Source organism: Ovis aries, chromosome 2 (genome assembly GCF_016772045.2).
Source record: "Ovis aries strain OAR_USU_Benz2616 breed Rambouillet chromosome 2, ARS-UI_Ramb_v3.0, whole genome shotgun sequence".
Taxonomy (NCBI): Eukaryota; Metazoa; Chordata; class Mammalia; order Artiodactyla; family Bovidae; genus Ovis; species Ovis aries.
The window spans coordinates 121,881,238-121,908,128 of record NC_056055.1 but is presented as its reverse complement, the minus strand read 5'-3'; the positions used below and the strand labels follow the sequence as shown (position 1 = coordinate 121,908,128).

At 36.3% G+C, this 26,891-nt stretch overlaps 1 protein-coding gene across 1 annotated transcript in view; it reads right to left on the bottom strand.

Annotated features, from left to right (window-relative positions):
- Positions 1 to 25,979, bottom strand: part of TFPI (tissue factor pathway inhibitor) — an 87,857-nt gene extending 61,878 nt beyond the window's left edge. The window contains exon 1 of the mRNA XM_004005355.6: positions 25,747 to 25,979. The gene's annotated coding sequence lies outside the window, so the exon portion shown is untranslated. The remainder of the gene's footprint in view (positions 1 to 25,746) is intronic.
- Between the last annotated feature and the right edge of the window lie 912 nt (positions 25,980 to 26,891).

The following is a 26,891-nucleotide window of genomic DNA, read 5'->3' as shown; positions in this document are numbered from 1 at the left end:
GATGTAGCATTTCTGCAAGATTTCAGGATAATGAGAAGTTATGATTACTACTATAAAAAAAGCTGTAGAGACACTCCTGACCTCACCAGAAAGGAAATTCTGCGGTAAATCCCTATCACAGTATTTCCTTACCTCTCCACCCGTGGAATGATGCTCTGACTCAATCTTATAAATCTATAGGTATGTTAATTTGGTATCAAATCTGTGCTCAAATGATATCTTCACATAATCCTGTCTTGAACACTTGAGACAGCCCCATGACATATTCTATTCCCTTTCATGTTGTTTTTTTTTATTTTTTTATTTAATGACTGCATTTTCCCCTACAGAGATCAAATTGCCAACATCTGCTGGATCACTGAAAAAGCAAGAGAGTTCCAGAAAATCATCTATTTCTGCTTTATTGACTATACCAAAGCCTTTGACTGTGTGGATCACAATAAACAGTGGAAAATTCTTCAAGAGATGGGAATACCAGACCACCTGACTTGCCTCTTGAGAAACCTATATGCAGGTCAGGAAGCAACAGTTAGAACTGGACATGGAACAACAGACTGGTTCCAAATAGGGAAAGGAGTACGTCAAGGCTGTATATTGTCGCTCTGCTTATTTAATCTATGCAGAGTACCTCATGAGAAACGCGGGGCTGGGAAGAAACACAAGCTGGAATCAAGATTACCAGAAGAAATATCAATGAACTCAGATATGCAAGTGACACCACCCTTATGGCAGAAAGTGAAGAGGAACTAAAAAGCCTCTTGATGAAAGTGAAAGAGAAGAGTAAAGAAGTTGGCTTAAAGCTCAACATTCAGAAAACGAAGATCATGGTATCTGGTCCCATCACTTCATGGGAAATAGATGGGGAAACAGAGGCAAACTTTATTTTTTTGGCTCCAAAATCACTTCAGATGGTGATTGCAGCCATGAAATTAAAAGATGCTTACTCCTTGGAAGGAAAGTTATGACCAGCCTAGATAGCATATTCAAAAGCAGAGACATTACTTTGCCAAAAAAGGTCCATCTAGTCAAGGCTATGGTTTTTCCAGTGGTCATGTATGGATGTGAGAGTTGGACTGTGAAGGCTGAGTGCCAAAGAATTTATGCTTTTGAACTGTGTTGTTTGAGAAGTCTCTTGAGAGTCCCTTGGACTGCAAGGAGATCCAACCAGTCCACCCTAAAGGATATCAGTCCTGGGTTTTCTTTGCACGGACTGGTGCTAAAGCTGAATTTCCAATACTTTGGCTACCTCATGTGAAGAGTTGACTCACTGGAAAAGACTGATGCTGGGAGGTATTGGGAGCAGGAGGAGAAGGGGACGATAGAGGATGAGATGGCTGGATGGCATCACTGATTCGATGGACATGAGTTTGAGTGAACTGTGGGAGTTGGTGATGGACCGGGAGGCCTGGCATACTGCAATTCACAGGGTGGCAAAGAGTCGGACACACCTGAGTGACTGAACTGAACTGAGCACATTATATATTTATTTGCTTACCATCTGTATCCTCTGTCCTTAAATGTAGCATTATATCCATTCTTTCTGGTACCTAATAGGAACTTAATAAATGTTTATGGAACAAATCAATGAGTTAAGGGTTCTGCAAAAATTAAAATAAAAACTCACTGGATAAATTTAAAACAAACACATAAACTAAAATTAATTAAAACTGTATGAATGAAAGGGAACATAATGAACTTCAGTTACAACTTAAACCTCTGTTCAAGATGACAGTAAGTATTCAGCTAGTTATTTCTTCTTTTCTGCACCCTTAATTCTAAAAAAACCCCTGCACATATTCTCTACTCATATTGTCTGCTCTCCAAATTCCTAGTCAATGGATAATAAAGAAGTCACATTAGCATCTGATCACTGATGACTTGCCATGGGGTAGACACCTGTACAGAGTCAGATGATTTGCTGGTCTATAGAGAGAGGTGTGGCGTAGACTTACAGAAAAGGTCAAATAACAAGAGCTCATTAGAAGGGCTGAAGTGGTGATCTACGTTGTTTACAGACCAGTCTCTTCCCTCGCTCAGGACTCTGTTTTCCTAAGTATTCCATAGTCTATCAAGGAATTCCAATTATGCCTTTGAGGTCTTAATATATGTGTTGTTTACTTCATCTAAGTGAATCTTTATTTATGACACATAATTAAAATGTGATATATTTTATCACCATAATTGACAAAATGGTCAATATCTTTTATATTTATTAATATTAAAAATGTTAATAACTGTAAAGTAAATGTAGTCACAATTTTATATGTATATTATGTAATAATTTAGTTATAATTTTATGATACCAATTTAATTTTTCCATCCAAAAAATCTACCATATATTCTTATAACTGCAAGACTACAATAAGCTTATAAGTTCCAGGTACCTAGACGTCTAATTTTTTTCCATCTAGTCAATGAGAAAAATATATAAAAATTTTAACAGTAAAACCATCCAGAAATGGTCTATTTAATTTGTGTTTGATAGAATCTAGAAATAATACACATTTTGGTTTTCATCTAAGTGATAAATCTGTATAAGTCTAGAGTAGGTACTTTATGGTGGTTAGTAGAGGCTCGGGGATGAGGAAATTGGGGAGATGTTATTTAAGGGTGCACACTTTCAGCCAGTAGATAAATAAGTCATGGGGATCTAATGCACAGCTTAGTGGTTATAAACATCAAAGTTGCTAACAGAATAGATCTTAGTTGTTCCCACCACAAAAAAGAAATGATAATCATGTGACATGATAAATGTGTTATTCAATGCTATGGTGATAATCATATTGCAATATATAAATATATCAAATCAACACATCATGCACTTTAAATTTACACAATGTTATATGTAAAGTATATCTCAATAAAAATTTAAAAGTAAGCATTCTACTTGGTGTTACTAAAATATATGAATCTTAGGCAAAATTTTACTATGATTATGCATTACTGCTGCTGCTGTTGCTGCTGCTAAGTCGCTTCAGTTGTGTCCGAACCTGTGTGACCCCATAGACCGCAGCCCACCAGGCTCCCCTTTCCCTGGGATTCTCCAGGCAAGAACACTGGAGTGGGTTGCCATTTCCTTCTCCAGTGCATAAAAGTGAAAAGTGAAGTATTATAATATATTTAAATAAATATTTTCATCCAGAGAAGAAGCATTTTAAATATTTGTGAGACATTCATTGGAGCCACGAAATAAGATGCTCAACATATTGACATGGAGCTTATGGTAGACATCTCTATGGAGACATAAACGTGAGAAACAATATAGAAATAATTACTTCTGGAGTGCATGCAATTGATGTGATTCATAAGTACTTATGTAGCATTTGATGTGAAGCAGGTGTTTTTCTAAGAGCTTTTACAAACATTAATTCACATAATCCTTACAGTGACTCAATGAGGTGAGTGTGAGGACTGGGAAGGAGCATCCTACAAGTTAACTGTGGAGAACAAGGATGAGGGAAATAGGTCTGAGAAGGTTAAGAAATAGCCAGGGAAGCAAAAGGAAATGGAGGCTGTGGTGACACAGATGCTAAGTGAGTACTTTATAAAATTGTCACAAGTTGGCAATGCCTAGAACACAGAGGGTTCAAGTACAAGAGTTAAAGAAAAAAACATGCATGGGGTTTAGTGACATGGTATTGTCTTTACCTTTGCAACACTGCAAAATAAAAGCTGGTGACCTGAGGAAGAAATTGGAACATAGGCTGTGAAAACAGCAATTAAAGATATCATTTTATAAATCTATGCTGAAAAGTGAGAGAGGGTGTTTGAAGGGAAACTTTTGTGGAAGACATAGTTTAATACATTTCTGTCACTAGAGAGGCAAAGACAAAAGCTAAAAACAAAATTGTAAACAGACAATGAGATCCTGGACACAAGAGAAGAAGTCTAACCCTGGCCTGAAGAAAAGAGGAACTTGTATTAAAATGAGATTTTCTTGGTGGAGAGAAAATCAGTATACATTTTCAGGTGTGCGTGTGTACATATGTTTTGTGATAGAGTTGTTGAAGAGCAGACAGAAAGCCCAAGATTTTCTTGCTGTGATTCAATTTTCTATGTGAAGAAGAGGTTGAGATTTTCTGTTCAAAATATCAAAAATGGTAGACTTTTTAAAAACGTGAGGGTTTGATGTTTTCTATAGGTAAAATAAAATGGCATATTGAAAATCTTAAAGGACTATGAGCTGCTTGAATCCCAAACTATGAATTCATAGTAATTGGTGTCTTCAAAATTCAGTGCCTCCTCCTTCTAGATTCAGAAGTTAAGCTTTTGAAGGATTCAGAGTTGGATTTTATTAACTGGACAGAGGAAAAGGACAAAAACCAAACAACAAAGTAACAAAAGTACAAAACAGGTAGAACTTTGAGGAGTGTTGTCAAGGGGAAGTATATAAGTGGCTTGTTGTTTAATCATCAACTAATAATTTTTCCTAAATGTGATACTTTCTTTGTTAAAAAAAAAATGTACATGGTACTTTAGGGTAGCGCTATCACACTTGGGAATTTAAAAATAAGAAAATTATTAAATGTGCAATCGTTTTTTTTTTTAGAATAGGAAATAATATATTTTTAAACAATGTAGATATGCAACATTATGGCAATTATCAGAGACAGCAGCACATCCGCCTATCAGATGTAATACTACACAAAGTTAAGTTGGTAATTATAATGACTGGAGGATGAAGTAGGGATTAATAATGTTTAATGTGAATTTTAAAAGCTGTATACAAAAATATATATATACATTGAGGTCAACTAAACAAAAAGTGAGTTTATACAGAAAAATATGCTTCAATAAGGGAAATTAGGTTAGTGAGATTATGGATATATTTTTGTCTTTTTTTTTTTTTAACTTTGTAAGATGTTTCAGTTATTTAATTTACTTATGCAATAACTGTTCTCTGCCACTTTTCCTTGATAGCAGGTAAGATGTGTATGTTCATAAGTCTAGTTCTCAGGGAAGGATATTCTATGCCCACCTAAGAACTGAATTTATAAATAATTAACTCTTCATTAACCCATTCAGTCTTCCCAGGTGGCACTAATGTTAAAAAATCCACCTACCAGTGTAGGAGATGCAAGAGATAGGTTCAATCTATGGGTAGGGAAGATTTCCTGGAGAAGGAAATGCAAAGAATTCTAGTATTCATGTACAGAAGAGCCTGGTGGGCTACAATCCATGCAGTCACAAAGAGTTGGACATGACTAAGCAACTGAGCATACACACACACACAACCCACATTAATCATGGTAATTCCATTTCCCTTATAGTCATTGGTTTAGATATTTTTATATGAGAAATCTCTGACCAATGAGATGAGAAAGGAAGCATACTATCTTCCAGGGCTGGGGAACTTTTGAAAAAGACCTTTGTTCTAAAAGGAACCATATGGGACAGGTGCTTTGTGCCTATCCATTGTTTTGTCTGTATACAATGCCTATGACTGGAACAACCACCTTGTAATGTTGAGGTGAGTGATCCCAAGATAAAGATGACCTGCTGTTAATGATGGAAAAAAAAAATGATGGAAAGCACTTAGGTCTGTTTTGAGTGAACAAATCTTAAAGCATCCTCTGTCCTTTGTATAATGTGAACTAATAAATGGCCTCATTTTTAAGCTACTCATGCTATGGACTTTTCCTTCTGGCAGCCAAATGTAACCTGACAATTATTTTGCTGTTCCTGCTTTCACAAACTGGCTATTCACCAATTTTTATTTTTTCAGTGTTTTTGATTGGAGGATGCTTGGAAGATGGGAAAATAACATCAATATTTCATTACCATAATGCTCAGGTCAGAATCCCCTTTACTTAACATTAAATTGTTTTGTCATTAAAATAATGCTTGATGTTTCATATATGAGTCAGATTTTCAGATTATATCTTAAAACACACCCAAACTCATGATAAAATATGGGAAACAATGAAGCAAAACATTCTGAACATGCTAAGTAAATTAATATTGGAATCAAAATAAAATACCACCAAAACAACAGAAAACCAAGCCTCTCTAAATAGTTGCAGACTATTGACTCTAATCGTGTTTACTAAAAGATTGACCAATTCTTTAGGAAACATCCGTTGGATTTGACTCGTTACAGGAAGTCGTAATTCTGGAGAATTGCTCAATGTGAAATTCCTTAATGTTAGCTAATAGGCCACATCATAACATTTATCTTTATTTCAGTGTAACAATTTCAGTGATAAAAAAAGTCTGTTTCTCTCTTTTGGATAATGAAGTTGTTGTTTGGATTTTATAAATCAGGGAAATTTCCTCTAGCAATGATATGTTAAAAGCTGTTTATTGTGGAGGCCTAATTTCTTGTCAATTATAATACCATGAGAACTAAAACGTAAAAAAAAATACCAGAGAAAAGAAATAGCAATGCCAGGAGAAAAATGTGAATATCTTCATGCTAATGACCAAACAACATACAACATATGTAAACCAAATTTATTTTTAAAAATTTTAAAAAGCTGAAATAAAAGGCAAGGTCACAGAATTATATTTGGCTAGAGATAAAATAAAATACAAGGATAAGTATCTGAAATATGCTGTTTTTTTTTTTCTTTTAATGGGGAATCAGAAACTATTTCCACCTCGAAGTATTTCATTTGCATATTGGCAGAGCTTCAACTCAAATACAGGAATTCTGAACAGCCCCTCAAAAGGGCAAATGCAAGCCTAAGAAAGACCCAAGTCAAGTACTAGTCCCTCAGTCATGTCTGACTTTTTGCAACACTCTGGACTGCAGCCTGACAGGATCCCCTGACCATGGAATTCTCCAGGCAAGAAAACTGGAATGGGTTGCCATTTCTTCAGGGTATCTTCCCAGCCCAGGGATTGAACCTGGGTCTCCTGTATTGTAAGCAGATACTTTACCATCTGAGCCACCAGGGAAGCCCAAGTAAGACCCACTATTTTCACAAATATTTTCCTTTTTTCCCCCTGAAGTGAATTTCAGATTATTTGCATTCTCTAGAAATTAGCAATTCATCAAATCATAGTAGGGGATTTTTAGTTTCTATTCTGGACCAAAGTCCTATAAGTAAAGTCAGTCAAGAAACTCACCAATTATTATTCTTTTAATTTTGTGTTTATATTTTTAAGAGGGAAAATAGTCTCCCTCTAAATGGCAAGAGGGAATATTAATTCTTATTACTAGTTTAGAGAAAAGAGTGAGAGATCTGGATATGGGGAAGGAAAATTGAGAAGAAATAAGAGAGAGCAAGCAAGCACAGAGATAAAGTTAAAAATGTGCCTTTTAAGTTTCTTCAGTTGTGTTAGACTCTTTGTAACCCTATGGACTGTAGCTCGTCCCAGGCTCCACTGTCCATGGGATTCTCCAGGCAAGAACACTGGAGTGGGTTCCAATGCCCTCTTCTAGGGGATCTTCCCAATTCAGGGATTGCATAGGCAGGTGCGTTCTTTACCACTAGTGCTACCTGGGAAGCCCTAAAGTTAAGAATAGGGAAATGTATACATGTAAAAATATTTATGAAATTTGTAAGTCAATTCAAAAATGAGTAGTGAATATTTTACTATAAAATATAAAGAATAAAGGAAAGTAAAATAAAAATACATAATAAAAGAAATAATGTCAAAGATTTTCCATATATAGTTGTCCATATCTACTAAAAACTCTTTAGGAACGAAGGTGGGAAGTTACTTTGTCTAGATAAACTGCTAAATTTGCAAGATCAGGCTTCCCTGATGGTTCAGTGGTAGAGAATTCTCCTGCTAAAGCATGAGACATGGGTTCTATCACTGCTCTGGGAAGATCCTACATGCCACAGAGCAATTGAGCCCCTGTGCCACAGCTATTGAGAAATATTTCTAGCTCCTGTGCTCTAGAGCCTGAGAAGCACAACTACTGAGCCCCTGTGCTGCAGCTACTGAAGCCTGTGAGCCTAGAGCCTGTACTCTGCAACAGAGAAGCCAATGCAAGGAGAAGACCATGCACCCCACCAAAGAGTGGCCCCTGCTCCCTGCAACTTGAGGAAAGCCTGCACAGCAATGAAAACCCAACAGCCAAAATGTATAAAATTATAAAAAATATTATGACATTTTTTCAAGAGAAGGAGGTAATCATTTATTTGAATTCATCTTTTCTCATCACAGGAACTCTTAATTTAATCAAGTTTGAAAGTGAAAGTCACTCAGCTGTGCCTGACTCTTTGCAGCCCCATGGACTGTATATTCTGGCCCGAATTCTCCAGGCCAGAATACTGGAGTGGGTAGCCTTTCCTTTCCCCAAGGGATCTTCCCAACCCAGCAATCGAACCCAGGTCTCCCACATTGCAGACGGATTCTTTACCAGCTGAGCCACCAGGGAAGCCCCAAAATACTGGAGTGGGTAGCCTATCCCTTCGTCAGCAGATCTTCCTGACCCAGGAATTGAACTGGGGTCTCCTGCATTGCAGGCGATTATTTACCAACTGAGCTATCAGGGAATCCCCTTAATCCAGTTTACTTAACAGCAAAGATCTTCATAGTATGCTATTTTCATTTCTTTCCTTTAAGTGGGAATATAAATAAATAGATGGATAAACAAAATATGGTTTTATATGTCTAAACCAAACTGGAGATTTCTGAGAATTTAATTCTGCTCAACTACTAATGCCAGTAATGCCAAACAAAATGAAAAAATACAAAGAAAAACAATGAATTTTGGTGTGAGAGAAGAAAAGTTGTGAATATATTTACTATGTCTTTCTCTATTATCATTACTGTCCATAATAGGAAAGAACATTATACAGTAAGACCTTTGGCTACTTCTATTTTTCCTCCCACTTGTTTCTGCTCTTCTAGGCATTCATTATTTAGTAGGGTAAGAAAATAGTATTTCACCAAAACCAGACAAAGATGCCACACACAAAAAAAGAAAACTACAGGCCAATATCTCTGATGAACATAGATGCAAAAATCCTTAACAAAATTCTAGCAAACAAAATCCAACATCATATTAAAAATATCATACATCATGACCAAGAGGGCTTTATCAAGCAATGCAAGGATTCTTCAATATTTACAAATCAATGTGATACACCACATTAACAGATTAAAAGATAAAAACCATATGATTATCTCAATAGATGCAGAGAAAGCCTTTGACAAAATTCAACATCCATTTATGATAAAAAACCTCCAGAAAGCAGGCATAGAAGGAATATACCTCAACATAATAAAAGCCATGTATGATAAACCCACAGCAAACACTATCCTCAATGGTGAAAAATTGAAAGCATTTCCCCTAAATGCTTTTAGGAACAGGACAAGGGTGCTCACTCTCACCACTACTATTCAACATAGTTTTGGAAGTTTTAGCCACAGCAATCAGAGAAGACAAAGAAATAAAAGGAATGCAGATTGGAAAAGAAGAAGTAAAACTTTCACTGTTTGCAGATGACATGATCCTCTACATGGAAAACTCTAAAGAGAACACCAGAAAATTACTAGAGCTAATCAATTAATACAGTAAAGTTGCAGGATATAAAATTAATACACAGAAATCCCTTGCATTCCTATACACTAACAATGAGAAAACAGAAAGAGAAATTAAGGAAACAATTCTGTTCACCACTGTGACAAAAGGAACAAAATAATTAGGAACAAATCTACCTAAAAAACAAAAGACCTATATATAGAAAACTATAACACACTGGTGGAAGAAATCAAAAGTGACACAAATAGATGGAGAAATATACCATGTTCATGGATTGGAAGAATCAATATAGTGAACATGAGTGTACTACCCAAAGCAATCTACATATTCAATGCAATCCAAATCAAGCTAATAGTATTTTTCACAGAACTAGAACAAATAATTTCACAAGTTGTATGGAAATGAAAAAAAACCTCAAATAGCCAAAAGCAATCTTGAGAAAGAAGACTGGAACTGGAGGAATCAACCTGCCTGACTTCACGCTATACTACAAAGCCAGTCATCAAGACAGTATGGTATTGGCACAAAGACAGAAATATAGATCAATGGAAATAAGAGAATGGAAATAAATGGAAGTAAAAAGCCCAGAGATAAATACATGAACCTATGGACACCTTATCTTCGACAAAGGAGGCAAGAATATACAATGGAGAAAAGACAATCTCTTTAACAAATGGTGCTGGGAAAACTGATCAACCACCTGTGAAAGAATGAAACTAGAACACTTTCTAACACCATACACAAAAATAAACTCAAACTTGTACAGCCACTATGGAGAACAGTGTGGAGATTACTTAAAAAACTGGAAGCAGAAATACCATAGGACCCAGCAATCACACTGGTGGGCATACACACTGAGGAAACCAGAATTGAAAGAGGCACATGTACCCCAATGTTCATCACAGCACTGTTTATAATAGCCAGGACATGGAAGCAACCTAGATATCCATCGGCAGATGAATGGATAAGAAAGTGGTGGTACATATACACAATGGAATATTACTCAGCCATTAAAAAGAATACATCTGAATCAGTTCTAATGAGCTCGATGAAACTGGAGCCTACTATACAGAGTGAAGTAGGCCAGAAAGAAAATTACCAATACAGTATATTAATGCATAAATATGGAATTTAGAAAGATGGTAACGATGACCCTATATGTGAGACAGCAAAAGAGATACAGATATAAAGGACTCTGTGGGAGAAGGCGAGGGTGAGATGATTTGAGAGACTAGAATTGAAACATGTATATTACCATATGTGAAACAGATCAGCAGTTCAAGTTCGATGCATGAAACAGGGCACTCAAAGCCATTGCACTGGGACAACCCTGAAGGATGGAATGGGGAGGGAGGGGAGAGGGGGGTTCAGGAGGGGGACACATGTATACCCATGACACATTCATGTCAATGTATGGCAAGTAATTAGCCTCCAACTAAAATAAATAAATTAATTTAAAATAAAAAGAAAATGTATTTCAGGACCACTGTTTCTCTTATATGTCCATCAATCAATCTCTTGATTACATAATTAATCAGTTAATCTATTAATTAATGCTGAGTGTATTCATTGGAAAGACTGATGCTGAAGCTGAAACCCCAATACTTTGGCCACCTGATGTGAAGAACTGACTCATTGGAAAAGACCTTGATGCTGGGAAAGATTGAAGGCAGGGGAAGAAGGGGATAACAGAGGATGAGATGGTTGGATGGCATCACCAACTCGATGGACATGAGTTTGAGCAAGGTCCGGGAGTTGCAGATGGAAAGGGAAGCCTGACATACTGCAGTTCACGTGGTTGCAAAGAGTCAGACACTACTGAGCGACTGAACTGTAACATCTTAAGCAGCAGCATATGTATTTTGGAAAGACACAGAAAGACAGTTGAGACCTTCCTAACAGGGTTTTAATTAAGACTTTGATTAATAGCTTATATAATTCAAGTTGATATTACCTTTTTTAAATTTTAAAAAGATGAATAGATAAAGTCAAGTCTGCTTCCTCATTTCCTTTTAAAGTCTGTTGCAATCCTAGATTTTCTATGCTCAGACAAACACATTGGAAACTTCTATACTATCTGCCTTTGAGAGTATCAGTTGTATTATAAGAAAAAGAGAGCAACATGTTAGTCCATGTATAGGAATTTCCCACAAAATATTCTCATACTATCACTTCCTTGAGGTAAAGAGAAGCAAAATTTACACTCAATATGCCTAAGGCTAGATATTTATAACATTTTGGTTTCAGATAAATGATCAGGTAACTTTGTGTCTGATTATGAAAGTATTATGATTCCAAATATTAGCTAGAGTTTTATACTTAAGTACAGTAAACATATTGAACCAATAATGATCAATTTTCTCCCTCTTCAGTGAGTGCAATTGTGAGTGAAATAAATCTTAATGTGAAAAACCTGAGAATTTCTGATTGTGCTATAGTGAAAAATACCTGAGCTTAGTTCAAGACTGGTACTGCAGCTGTTGGTGACTACACCCATGTGTTAAGATGACATCCTGAGTTCAACTTTCTGAATTATCATTGTAAAGGAATGGGGCGCTCCAGGCAGCTGAGTCACAGTCTTCCAGGAACTGTTGATCTTCAGCATTTCCATTCAGACTAAAATGTCAGACCTGTGAAAGAATGAACTATGGTCTCAAGAGAATGAAAGGAAACTGTTGCTACCTCATTTTTTATTTATAGCGTCCTATAAAGAGTTCTGTTTTCTCTTGGGTCCTCACATTGAATGTTCATTATTTTATATTTTTATAAAAATCAGCTAGTTTCTCTAAAGTGCCATTCCATTTTCCCCTATCCAAATTCTACCAACACATAACCAGGAATCCGATAGTATGTTCTTGTTAAAAGGCTAGTTAATTTTACTGATTGCAATTTTCTTACAATGAAGACCAGAGTTTTAATTTTGTACTACATTACTTTCAATCCTAATAATTAGGTTGATTTATAAATGACAACAATTTATCACACTGTACACATTTTTTTATCCTGCAAAAGATCTAATATATAAAAAGTATACAGTTAGGACTTTCATGGTGGTGTAGTGGATAAGGATCCTTCTGCCTGTACTGGGGACACAGGTTCAACCCCTGGTCAGGAGAGATCCTATATGTTGCAGAGCAACTAGGCTTGAGTATCACAGCTACTGAGCCTTTGCTCTAGAGCTCACATGCCCTAGATCCAGCAAGTCAAAACTACTAAACCGGTGTGCTGCAACTACTAAAGCCTGTGCTCCACTAAAAGAAAAGCCACTGCAATGAGAAGCCCATGTACCACAACTAGAGAATAGCCCCCACCCTCCTCAACTAGACAAAGTCTGGATGCAGCAATGAAGACCCAGTAGAGCCACAAACAAACAAACAAACACAGCAGTATACATGTCAAAAAAACGTTAAGAGAAGTATGCAGTTAATGCTCAGCTTGAAAGATGTTAAAAATTGAATTTGCTTATTCAAGTATAATTTTGAATTGTAATTGATGCTTTTGAACTGTGGTGTTGGAGAAGACTCTTGAGAGTCCCTTGGGACTGCAAGGAGATCCAACCCGTCCTTCCTAAAGGAAATCAATCCTGAATATTCACTGGATGGCCTGATGCTTAAGTTGAAGCTCAATACTTTGGCCACCTGATGTGAAGAATTGACATTTGAAAAGACCCTGATCCTGGGAAAGACTGAATGCAGGAGGAGAAGAGGATGACTGAGGATGATATGGGTAGATGGCATCACCTGACTTAATGGACATGTTCAGGATATATTATTACTTGACACTCTTTTTGATCCTAATGCTATAAACTGCTTTCCTTGAATATTATCATGTTCAGATACAATTTTCATGGTTATGTGTAAGATCCTGAGGGATCTGAGGAAAATTATTGATTCCTTTCTAAGGAACAAATACACACATGGCTCAGATATTTTTCTCACACATTTTTGAGGACCATTCGTGAATGCTCATTCACTCATATCTTTTCAGATGAGGCTTCCATTCAGAAGGAGAGATGTCACTTGTATCTCTTCATCCTCTGAATAAGGAGATAGTAATATGGAATGCAGGCAAGAGAGGATGGGAGAGCAAGGTTGACATAGTAGTGGCAGGGCAAACACTGGTATCTAAGGAAACTTTTACTTTCTTTAGGGCTGTAATTATTATTTTTTTTTTTAGTTTTTTATTTTTTAAATTTTAAAATCTTTAATTCTTACATGCATTCCCAAACATGAACCCCCCTTCCACCTCCCTCCCCATAACATCTTTCTGGGTCATCCCCATGCACCAGCCCCAAGCATGCTGCATCCTGCGTCAGACATAGACTGGCAATTCAATTCACATGATAGTATACATGTTAGAATGTCATTCTCCCAAATCATCCCACCCTCTCCCTCTCCCTCTGAGTCCAAAAGTTCGTTATACACATCTGTGTCTCTTTCCCTGTCTTGCATACAGGGTCGTCATTGCCATCTTCCTAAATTCCATATATATGTGTTAGTATACTGTATTGGTGTTTTTCTTTCTGGCTTACTTCACTCTGTATAATCGGCTCCAGTTTCATCCATCTCATCAGAACTGATTCAAATGAATTCTTTTTAACGGCTGAGTAATATTCCATTGTGCATATGTACCACAGCTTTCTTATCCATTCATCTGCTGATGGACATCTAGGTTGTTTCCATGTCCTGGCTATTATAAACAGTGCTGCGATGAACATTGGGGTACATGTGTCTCTTTCAATTCTGGTTTCCTCGGTGTGTATGCCCAGAAGTGGGATTGCTGGGTCATAAGGTAGTTCTATTTGCAATTTTTTAAGGAATCTCCACACTGTTCTCCATAGTGGCTGTACTAGTTTGCATTCCCACCAACAGTGTAGGAGGGTTCCCTTTTCTCCACACCCTCTCCAGCGTTTATTGCTTGCAGATTTTTGGATCGCAGCCATTCTGACTGGTGTGAAGTGGTACCTCATTGTGGTTTTGATTTGCATTTCTCTAATAATGAGTGATGTTGAGCATCTTTTCATGTGTTTTTAGCCATCCGTATGTCTTCTTTGGAGAAATGTCTATTTAGTTCTTTGGCCCATTTTTTGATTGGGTCGTTTATTTTCTGGAGTTGAGCTGCAGATGCATAGAAACTAATGAAAATGAAAACACAACAACCCAAAACCTGTGGGACACTATAAAAGCAGTGCTAAGAGGAAAGTTCATAGCAATACAGGCCTACCTCAAGAAACAAGAAAAAAGTCAAATAAATAACCTAACTCTACAACTAAAGCAACTAGAAAAGGAAGAGTTGGAGAACCCCAGAGTTAGTAGAAGGAAAGAAATCTTAAAAATTAGGGCAGAAATAAATGCAAAAGAAACAAAAGAGACCATAGCAAAAATCAACAAAGCCAAAAGCTGGTTCTTTGAAAGGATAAATAAAATTGACAAACCATTAGCCAGACTCATCAAGAAGCAAAGAGAGAAAAATCAAATCAATAAAATTAGAAATGAAAATGGAGAGATTACAACAGACAACACAGAAATACAAAGGATCATAAGAGACTACTATCAGCAGTTGTATGCCAATAAAATGGACAACGTGGAAGAAATGGACAAATTCTTAGAAAAGTACAATTTTCCAAAACTGAACCAGGAAGAAATCGAAAATCTTAACAGACCCATCACAAGCACGGAAATTGATACTGTAATCAGAAATCTTCCAGCAAACAAAAGCCCAGGTCCAGATGGCTTCACAGCTGAATTCTACCAAAAATTTCGAGAAGAGCTAACACCTATCCTACTCAAACTCTTCCAGAAAATTGCAGAGGAAGGTAAACTTCCAAACTCATTCTATGAGGCCACCATCACCCTAATACCAAAACCTGACAAAGATGTCACAAAAAAAGAAAACTACAGGCCAATATCTCTGATGAACATAGATGCAAAAATCCTCAACAAAATTCTAGCAATCAGAATCCAACAACACATTAAAAAGATCATACACCACGACCAAGTGGGCTTTATCCCAGGGATGCAAGGATTCTTCAATATCTGCAAATCAATCAATGTAATTCACCACATTAACAAATTGAAAAATAAAAACCATATGATTATCTCAATAGATGCAGAGAAGGCCTTTGACAAAATTCAACATCCATTTATGATAAAAACTCTCCAGAAAGCAGGAATAGAAGGAACATATCTCAACATAATAAAAGCTATCTATGACAAACCCACAGCAAACATTATCCTCAATGGTGAAAAATTGAAAGCATTTCCCCTAAAGTCAGGAACAAGACAAGGGTGTCCACTTTCACCGCTACTATTCAACATAGTTCTGGAAGTTTTGGCCACAGCAATCAGAGCAGAAAAAGAAATAAAAGGAATCCAAATTGGAAAAGAAGAAGTAAACTCTCACTGTTTGCAGATGACATGATCCTCTACATGGAAAACCCTAAAGACTCCACCAGAAAATTACTAGAGCTAATCAATGAATATAGTAAAGTTGCAGGATATAAAATCAACACACAGAAATCCCTTGCATTCCTATACACGAATAATGAGAAAGTAGAAAAGAAATTAAGGAAACAATTCCATTCACCATTGCAACGAAAAGAATAAAATACTTAGGAATATATCTACCTAAAGGGCTGTAATTAATAAATTTAAATAGATTTAAAGGAGTTTCATTCAGAGTTTACCACTAATAGAAAAAAGAACCCTCTCTTGCCATGTGAATTGAGGCTAATTTAAATTCTCTCTAGTTAAATACTTTTCTTCCACTGGCATATTCTTCAGCAATTCCTTAAGAGAAAAACATATAAAATATGAAACTTGAAAAAAATTATTGCCATTGAAAGGAGAGCTTGAGTGTTTCTAAGGTGAGTTGCTTATTGCTTATCTCTTCAATTTTTATAAATCTGCATTAGTTGCCTGGATGTACATGCCATAATTATTGTTTTATTGTGTACCTGTTTCCTTTCCTCATAGACAGAGTAACTATGTTAAAAGAGACCCAAAACCAATAAGATGCACAGAAACTTGAATAATGTACACGTGAACGTGAAGTCGCTCAGTCGTGTCCGACTCTTTGCGAGTCCCCATGGACTGTAGCCTACCAAGCTCCTCTGTCCATGGGATTCTCCAGGCAATAGTACTGGAGTGGATTGCCATTTCCTTCTCCAAGGCATCTTCCCAACCCAGGGATTGAACCCGGGTCTCCCGCATCGTAGACAGATGCTTTACCATCTGAGCCACCACTGTTACACAATTATAAAAACAAATTCTAATGCTAAATGTACTTTGTTTGCAATGTTTGTCATTTGGGATTATCTTTTTGTCTCAATTTGTATATATAATTAAGCAAGTAATACCTGAAACTAAGTTTCCTTTAATAAAAAGAAAAAAAAAAGTTTTAATTTGTGCTGTCAATGAACTTTCCAAACTTTCAATATGTACAAATATCCAGGAATCAGGGGAGGAAAGATAATTGTGAGAAATTTTGATAGAAAACTATCAGTAAAACCAATCTTAAATTCATTACAAAACTCTTGAAGCTCTAGATAAAAAACACTCAGCACTCAATTTTGGAAATGCTTGTTGAACTAGTGACAATTTGATTGGTTTTAAGCTAGTAAGATTAATTTATCATCTAAAATAAGAGAGTAAAATATTAGCCACCCAAATAGCTACTATTATCAGAAAATCATAATAAACAAACTGCTTATCTGAGATGAAATAATTAATTTTTAGAAATAGTAAATTTATTCATTATATAAATATGTAAATATATTTACTCATTTACATAGTTACTGAGATATAGCAAGCAAAAAATATTTACCTTACCCAGGACAATCAATGAATTACAGTTTATATGCTCTTAAGATATGTCTATTTATGTTCATTTTTAGTTTTTTAGAGTATCATTAAATTAAAAAAAATGCTCTTCCACACTGCACAGCAAAAGAAATCATAAACAAAATGGAAAGATAACCCACATAATGGGAGAAAATATTTACAAATGATATAACCATGAAGGGATCAATCTTCAAAATATACAAATGGCTCATTCAGCTCAATATAAAAAATAACTCATATACATGTATGTATGTATGTCCATATATATATATATATATATATATATATAAGAGCTCATGCAGCTCAACATAAAAAAATACAGCCTGATCTGAAAATATAAATAGACATTTCTCCAAGGAAGATGAACAAAAAGCACAGGGAAAAAATGCTCAGCATTAATTATTAGAGAAATACAAATCAAGGCTGCAATGAGGTATGACTTCATGTCAGTCAGAACGGCCATCAGAAAAATCTACAAACAATAAATGCTGGAGAGGGTGGGGAAGCCTCATATAGTGCTGATGGGAGTGTAAATTGGTATAGCCACTATGGAGAACAGTGTAGAGGTTCCTTAGAAAACTAAAAATAGAGCTACCATATGATCCAGCAATCCCACTCTCAGGCATATATCTCGAGGAAACTATAATTTGAAAAGATACATCCACTCCAATGTTCACTGTAGTAGTATTTACAATAGCCAGGATGTGAAAGCAGTCTAAACGTCCCTCGACAGATGAATGGATAAAGAAGATGTGATACACATATATAATGCAATATTAGTCATAACGAATAATGAAATGCTACCATTTGCAGCAACATGGATGGGCCTAGAGATTATCATGCTAAGTGAAGTAAGTCACAGAAAGAAAAATATCATATGATATCACTTATATGTGGAATCTAAAAAACTGATAAACTAATTTACAAAGCAGAAACAGACTTACAGACTTAGAAAACAAATTTTGGTTACCAAAGGGGAAAGTTTGAGGGCAGAGATAAAATTAGGAGGTTGGGATTAACATATACACACTACTATATATCTTCCCAGGTGGCTGAAATTGTAAAGAATCTACCTGCCAATGCAGGAGCCACAGAAGATGCAGATTTGATCCGTGGGTTGGGAAGATCCCCTGCAGAAGGAAATGGCAACCCACTACAGTATCCCTGCCTGGGAAATCCCATGGACGGAGAAGCCTGGTGGGCTTTAGTCCATGGGGTTGCAAAGAATCAGACATGACTGAGCACGGACACTCACTTACTATATATATAAAATAGAAAACAGATAACCAACAAGAACCTACTCTACAGCACAAGGAACTCTACTCAATACTCTGTAATAACCTATATGGGATAAGAATCTGAAGACTAGATATATGTATAACTGATTCATTTTGTTGTATACCTTAAACATAACGTTATAAATCAACTATATGCCAATATAAAGTAAAAATTTAAAGAAAAATAGTTCTTCCACTTTCAGCTATAATGGATTAACATTGGTTTTATTCTCCCTCCTGCTGCTGCTGCTGCGGCTGCATCACTTCAGACGTGTCTGGCTCTGTGCGACCCCGTAGAGGGCAGCCCACCAGGCTCCCCTGTCCCTGGGATTCTCCAGGCAAGAACACTGGAGTGGGTTGCCATTTCCTTCTCCAATGCATGAAAGTGAAAAGGGAAAGTGAAGTCACTCAGTCGTGTCCGACTCTCAGCAACCCCTGGACTGCAGACTACCAGGCTTCTCTGTCCATAGGATTTTCCAGGCAAGAGTGCTGGAGTGGGATGCCATTGCCTTCTCCATTCTCCCACCTGAAACAACTTAAAAAAATAAAACAGTCAAAATATATTAAATAATATTTGAGCTAATTAAATACTGGTAAGTGAAGATCAGTAATCCCATAAGGATGGGAAACAAGATTTCAGCCCTACATTCCTATCTGCTCCAGCACACTGACTGAAGGGAATTTCTACATTCAAAGACAGGAAGAGGAGGCTCTTGAATTGCTCAGTGGTCTCCCTGAGTTTAGTAGAAAGCATATTCTCTGGAGGGGCCACGGTGGCTAGAGTATTCATGGCAGAGTAACAGAGTAGAGAGCTATACAGAAAGAGAGACCCAGAAATCTTCAGATGGCCTCAAGTCTTCAGCTTTATATCTTTTACTGAACACATGAGAGAATATCACTTAAGTCTGGGTAAAGAACCACCTTAATGGGCTAAAGGGGAATAACACTTAAAACACACGTAAAGCTGCAAATATTTCTGGTCCCTACATTTAAAAAAATCCCCATTCCTGGTGCACTAAGTAGTCAGAGTTTTTTTTTGTTTGTTTTCCTCAGCACTGGGGGAAAATTAACCATAGAGTAAACATTTCTTTGATTCTGCCTAACAAAGCTTAACAGTGAGATAACAAAAAACCAGACTGTTTGCAAATAGTTAAACTGTAACTCAAAAAAACACTAAATATTATTTACTGGTAGACAGCATATGCAGCACTTTAGAAGATAATATTCATAATATTAACCATTCAAACAAAAATTACAAGACATGCAAACAACAGTAAAATATTATGAGAAGGCTCAAGATGACACAGAAAACAGAATTAACAGACAAGAATATTTAAACTAAAATTTTAGCTGCACTCATATGTTCAAGAAACTAGAGAAAGTATTGAGTGTATTAAATAGAGAAAGAAGATAGAGACTCAAACTGAATTTCCACAGATGAAAACAACAATATTTGAGATGAAAAATATGCTGGAAAGGACTATAAACACATTGGACATAGAAGAAAAGACTAGTAAATCTGAAGACTTAATGATAGAAACTATGTATATTGAGACACAGAAAATAAAAAACCAAGATATTATTTTTCTTGTACTCATTTTTCAATTTTAAGTATTTTTAAGTGTGCAACTTCATGGCACTAATTACATCTATATGTATTTGCAGTCTTCACCCCAAGCAGAAACTCTGTATCCATTAAGTAAAAACTCACCATTCATTCCTTCCTCCAGACTCTGTTAACCTCTATTCTACTTTATTTTTCTATGAATTTGCCTACTGTAGATTAAATTCCTTGTAAGTAGAATTATACACTATTTGTTCTTTTTTTATGCCTGGCTTATTTCACTTAGTATAATGATTTCAAGTTCATTCCCGTAGCATGAATCAGAAATTCATTCATTTTCCAGTCATGTATATTTAAAATCAGTTGCACATAAAAGAAGGAAATGGCAACCCACTCTAGTGTTCTTGCCTGGAGAATTTCATGGACAGAGGAGACTGGCAGTCTATAGTCCATGGCGTCTCAAAGAGTTAGATACAACTAAGCAACTAACACTCTACTGACTCTTTTATGTGCTGCTACTGTTGCTAAATCACTTCAGTCATGTCCGAGTCTGTGTGACCCCATAGACGGCAGCCCACCAGACCCCCCCCCCCCCCATCCCCAGGGGATCTTCCTGACGGAACACAGGAAGAGAGTTTGAACACAGGTCTCCTGCATTGCACGTGGATTCTTTACCATCTGAGCCACCATATGATATTTTAATATAAACATTTTGTTTTATTTCATGGGATACTCTGAAGTTTATGCCTAAAAGAACTTTAAAAATATTCCGAGTATTTTATAACAAACACCACTATTCCGGAGACTCACCCAATTTCTGCTATTTATTTCATTTCATGACCCAGATAATCACAATGGTGTAATCACTCACCTAGAGCCAGACATCCTGGAATGTGAAGTCAAGTGGGCCTTAGGAAACGTCACTATGAACAAAGCTAGTGGATGTGAAAGAATTCCAGTTGAGCTATTTCAAATCCTAAAAGATGATGCTGTGAAAGTGCTGCACTCAATGTGCCAGCAAATTTGGAAAACTCAGCAGTGGCCACAGGACTGGAAAAGGTCAATTTTCATTTCAATCCCAAAGAAAGGCAATGCCCCAAATCCTCAAACTACCACACAATTGCACTCATCTCACACACTAGTAAAGTAATGCTCAAAATTCTTCAAGGCAGGCTTTGGTTTTAGAAAAGGGAGAGGAACCAGAGATCAAATTACCAACATCTGCTGGATCTTGGAAAAAGCAAGAGAGTTCCAGAAAAACATCTATTTCTGCTTTATTGACTATGACAAAGCCTTTGACTGCGTGGATAACAATAAACTGTGGAAAATTCTGAAAGAGATGGGTCAGATGACCACCTGACCTGCTTCATGAGAAATCTGTATGCAGGTCAGGAAGCAACAGTTAGAACTGGACATGGAACAACAGACTGGTTCCAAATAGGAAAAGGAGTATGTCAAGGCTGTATTTTGTCACCCTGCTTATTTAACTTCTATGCAGAGTACATCATGAGAAACTCTTGGCTGGAGGAAGCACAAGCTGGAATCAAGATTGTTGGTAGAAATATCAATAACCTCAGATATGCAGATGACACCACCCTTATGGCAGAAAGTGAGGAACTATAGAGCCTCTTGAGGAAAGTGAAAGAGAAGAGTGAAAAAGTTGGCTTAAAGCTCAACATTCAGAAAATGAAGATCATGGCATCTGGTCCCATCACTTCATGGCAGATAGATGGGGAAACAGTGGAAATCGCGGCTGACTTTATTTTTGGGGGCTCCAAAATCACCGCAGATGGTGATTGCAGCCATGAAATTAAAAGACGCTTACTCCTTGGAAGGAAAGCTAAGACCAACCTAGATTAAGCAGAGACATTACTTTGCCAACAAAAGTCCGTCTAGTCAAGGCTATAGTTTTTCCAGTGGTCATGTATGGGTGTGAGGGTTGGACTATAAAGAAAGCTGAGGGATGAAGAATTAATGCTTTTGAACTGTTGTGTTGGAGAAGACTCTTGAGAGTCCCTTGGACTGCAAGGAGATCCAATCAGTCCACCCTAAAGGAGATCAGTCCTGGGTGTTCATTGGAAGGACTGATGTTGAGGCTGAAACTCCAATACTTTGGCCACCCGATGTGAAGAGCTAACTCATTGGAAAAGGCCCTGATGCTGGGAAGGATTGAGGGCAGGAGGAGAAGGAGATGACAGAGGATGAGATGGTTTGATGGCATCACCGACTTGATGGACATGGATTTGGGTGGACTCCGGGAGTTGGTGATGGACAGGGAGGTCTGGTGTGCTGCGGTTCATGGCGTGGCAAAGAGTCAGACATGACTGAGCAACAGAATTGAACTGAACTGATTCCATTTATAAGCCTTGCAAAGTAAAGAATGGGGTGTTACTTAAAAATAGGTTTTTATAGTATTCAAGGATGCGATAGATGTTGGTGAGAAACATGAATAAGAGAGAGAAAATGAGGTTAGCAGCAGGGTGGTGGTGGCACTGAGGGTGTGGTACAGAAGGGGATCAATGGTAGTCTATGCTTAGAAATAAAAACACCATCATGCTATATTATCATGATATATTATACTGCATCATATCATGCTATACTAATGGGTACTTCCACATTCCTGATGTTGAAATAACCCAATAAATAACATGCAATATTTATTCAGTCCAGAGAGAACCATCTCCCCAGGGCCAGTGGTCTACCAGATAGGACAATCTGGGATAGAAATATTGCAGCATTGGAATTTCTACTATGGAACATGGACCTCTCATTTTTAAAATAATTAAAAAAATTGTTTTTCCAACTAAAGAAAGAACATAGAACCCCAAAGAAAGGCCAGGAGAGAGGAATATAGCAGATCTGACATGCTTTTTTAAGAAAAACACCAATGTTTTTCTTATTGGTTTTGAAAAGAAGAAAAGTAGAAATGACTAGAGTGCCCTAAGCCTATTGGTAGCTGAATCCTAGGTTCTGATTCTACAAAGCATCTGCTGCTTGGAGAAGTGAAGACAGGGAGAAAAGAGTAATAGGAGGACTGGACTCTCAGAGATGATACATCACTCTAAGAAAGCACTTATTGAGGTTCACAGAGGCCCAGGAGAGGTGGTCTAGCAGAAATAGCACTTGTTGGAATAGCTTGCATTCTTTCTTCATTTTGGTGAGATTTAATATGCAGAAGTAGGACTTCAATAGTCATCTCAATTCTAGGATTCAGGTTTCTCCAAATGCACATAGTAATAATCAGAAATCATTATAGTACTGGAATATGTCTATAAAAATATAACACATTAAAAAATTTTTTTAAGACAACGCTGAAACTTTATTTAATTTTTTTAATGCTGCAACTTTAATTAGCAGAGTTAAATGTTTTAGATGGTAAACAAAAAAAGGGTGGCTGAAGACAGCGTTTATTGAGAAAAGATGAGTTGGTCTGCAGTACAGTTCTTAGACCTGGTCTACTAGCAAAGCTAAACTGATACGATTAACTAAATTTTTAATCAATATTATCATTGAATTTATTCAATTTACACCAACAAACAAGATTTTTTTGAAAACTCTATCCTGAGTACCTTCCTTTCCTTTTCATATTATCTCTCCTACTCCCCCACCCCACCTTTTGTGGGCAACAATGCTTATTTTCATTTTTTTCTTCTATTAAGTAGAGCTGTCAGTTGAAATCTGTATTAAGAGTTTGTGACACTCAATTTAATAAACCAACCATTCCTAAAGAATCTATAATACATCTACTGTTTGGTTAGATGTTCTGGGAATTAATAAAGCCTTATCATCTTGGCTTTTTTTCCTCTAGTAGTTTGTCATCTGTCCAATTATGTTTTGAATTTGAATAGTGTAGATAACTAAGATCAGGTAATTAATTCTTAGGAAGAAGCAAATTAGTTTTATGAAAACTATAGTTTGATACAAAATAATTTTACATTTCAAAGATTATTATTTTTAAATTTAGCAATACTGTTTATATTAGAAGATTCTACGCAAAGTAGTTGTTGTACAATCAATAAGAAAATAAAACCTAGAATTATGAACAAGCAAGCATCAGCTGATGGCATAATGCATTTGAACAAGACCACATTTCTCAAAGGTGTTTTGATCTGGTTATTGGAGATAAAACAAAAGCTTAAAGATATAAAACTTGCACAAGTCAGCATATCTAATAGAGAAAGGAACCAAGTTACTAATAGTAGAGATATCATTAAAGCTCTCTGGTAAGACTTTATGGTTACCTGAATAAGACAAATTTGGCTTCTCCATATAACCATTCAAATTGTTAAAAGTATATATTTTAAAGTTTTACTTTTAGATCTATAAAGTTAATTATATTCTTAGATCTACAGAGTTAAGTGTCTGTATTCATATTAAGAGTATTCCATCTCTGTTGATGCCTAAGGACACTTTGTATCATTTTATTAACCCATACGCCCCTAATTAAAATTTCACACACCAATACATTTTCAGAGATTATTTGCCCTTCAGTTTAAAGATTAGATAAAATATAGATTATATGTCTTAAAATTATCATACACTGGAATTATATATTTATATATTAAATATATATGCATATATATAAGAATTCTAAAACTGTTTTATGAAAGATTTTGCTAGGTCAAAAAACTCTGCAATATCTCAAACTGGACACAACGTTTAACCTCTGATACAAATATTATGCTTTTACACATAAACTATGACTCTTTGGGCTGCGTGTTTCCTGCTTGTGTTCTGCCCTGTATATTTGCATTATCTCAAACATACAAAGTCATTTTGTGACTAATTTCCAGAGCACTGAGTCACAGTGTGGCTGTTGCTTATCTTTTCTTTTCTTTTCCTGCACAGCACTGCTCTTGGCTTTCATTTTTCATTAATACTCATACAAATAAGCATTTTACATAAATAATTTTTTTTGTTTCATTATAGTTCTGTGGTTGTGTATTTCTATATTATGTGCTTTCCTTCACTACCAGAAGCTAAGTGTAATATCATTTTATAAGCAACCAGAATATGACAGTACATCATATTAGGTATGTAACCTATTGCTTTAATTCACATAATTGTACTTTATATAGTGCAATCCTGTCTATTCTTATTTTACTCTCTTAGAATATGAGTTTTTGTCTTTGGAGACTTGTAAAATATTTCCTTAATACTTTGAGATTAGTTAATGCTGGAATGAAATAGAAAACAAGAATTCTGTTTCTACCTTATTTTACACATCACCAATTGATGGCAATGAAAGAACTTTCTTTAAACATAAGACTGTCAGTGCCTTATTGTATTTCTTTATATGCTACTAAATAATATTTAAAGGTTAAAAAAATCTTCAGAAAATTCCAATAAAAACACAATTAGTAAAGAATTGCCAATCGAGGCTTAAAATTATAAACAAGGGTACATCTCACCAACTTAAAAAAAATGATATATTTGCTTAAAATTCAATGCAAATGCTGAGAATTTAATTTTGCATTACAATCAGCTTATTTACAGAGAAGGGTCAATTTCCATTGTAGGGTTATAGACAATGGTCCTCTCCTACAAATCTTTGCCTCTCAGCACCCTGCTTTTCCTCCAGGAAAAAGAAATAAAGGTTATTTATTGCCAGGTACTCACGAGTAAAATCTCTGAAGAAAGATCTTAGAAAGATTTTTTCAAAGCAGAATTGAGTTCATTCTGTTTTCCCTTTCATGCATCGAAGAGAGAATTTATCTTGTCTACTTCTTCTTTTAAACAGATGGAGAAACTGGGGCGTGGAAAATAATGAAAGAAATGGAATCTGATCCTGCCCACAGTGAAAGGGCGAGGTAAGAATTTGACTTTTATCCAGCCCAAAGTCGCTCCAGTCTATTGGAGCAAAGAAGAGCCTCAGAGAACACCCGCAGCTGGGAACAGCCAGGCTTCCTGTTTAGGTCACTGCAATTCTTTTTAGGCTAATTTCTCCAAACTATTCAAAAGCTTTTTCTATTATGGAGGAAACAAAGGAATCAGCTGACACTAAGATTTCAAAATTACTATTTCTTTTATTTCCAGGATTCTTTTTGTAATTAGTTTTAAAAATCCACTTTGCCCCCCTTGTGCTATATATTTCTAAAGTTTTACATATTTGTCATTAAATTGTTACCTAATAAAGCTTGCATTTTTAGCACTTTATTTCTCTTCAAGTTATTTCACCAACATTGTCACTATATTTATGAAAAAATCTGAGGGCCGCTGAAATTCCCTTTGGTTAGACAGCCAATGTAACATATTGTCAGTTGAAGACTGATGGGCTTCCCAGGTGGTGAAGGAGGAAACAGACAGAACAGGCTCCATCTTGAAAGCAGGACTGTATCTTGGGCCAGACTGTGGACTTTGAGCTAGATGCCCAGTATCTACGGAAACGACACCAACTGGAATACCAGGCCCCCTGGATGAAAGAGCCCCAGGGCTCGTACCTAGCCTCTCTGTTGCCTAAAAGAATACCCTAGTTATCTGTGTAACCGAATAGAATCATAAATTCTATTATACTTATTGGGGTATGACCACAGGCCTATTGATAAGTGTCCACTGTTAACTACCTAGGCTTAAGGCATATGAATCACGGGTTAACTTTGATTGTATCTTTCTTTTCCTTTGTTCAGACTAGTTTCAGGGAATTTGAGGAGGTGGGTTTGGGCACGTACACTTGGGGTATATAAGGTTTTCAGAAAAACTGGTCAGGGTCCTTGGCTAAGAGGAGACTCTGCCTTGGGCCTGCCGGTGTAATAAACTGCATTCCA